Genomic DNA, 688 nt, shown 5'->3' with positions numbered 1-688 from the left:
CGGCCTGGACCGGGTCGTAGCGGTTCAGTCCGCCTGGAGGCGCCGGATCCATCGGAACAGACCGGAACACGGCACTGGGGGAAGAGGAGAAAACCCCCATAGCAACAAACCGGTTTCACGGCATTATTGGTAGGTGCCTCCCTCTGTGTGTGTGTGTGTGGCGCTGTCAGCACAGCTTAGCAGCGTTTGGGCGGATAGATGGATAAAGTCAATTCGTTTATGAGATAAAGAGACAAACAGTGCGCAGGTTTTAGAATATTTGGATGTAGGAGCTCACATTTGGCTTCTGGCTTCAGGTGGATTTCATTTGACTACAGATCAATGGACATTTCCCCACTCTGGCCTTGCAGGAAATTAAATTCCATTAAATAAGGTGGCTGTATTTGACTCACAACCTCTTTTGCATGTGTTATTTGACTGGAATACGTTCAACTGTGCATGCAAATGTCTATGAGCAGCAGAGATATTGAGGATCTCCAATCGGAAGTCTGTGTGGTATTGTGCTCCAAAGTCCACCTTAAATAAATGCAAGTATCCTTACATGACTGAATTCAGTATAAATCGTACTTTCTTCCTGCACCAGGAGAGACGTTTGAAGGATGAATGTGCCCGCTGCATATCTTATAAGAGATCTGTCTTGTCAGTGCACCATGTGATTGTCATCTCTTTCTTTGCCAGTGATGGAGGG

This window comes from Morone saxatilis, unplaced genomic scaffold (genome assembly GCF_004916995.1).
Source record: "Morone saxatilis isolate NCDOM2014 unplaced genomic scaffold, NCSU_SB_2.0 Contig4, whole genome shotgun sequence".
Classification (NCBI taxonomy): Eukaryota; Metazoa; Chordata; class Actinopteri; family Moronidae; genus Morone; species Morone saxatilis.
This window is presented reverse-complemented; position numbering follows the sequence as displayed.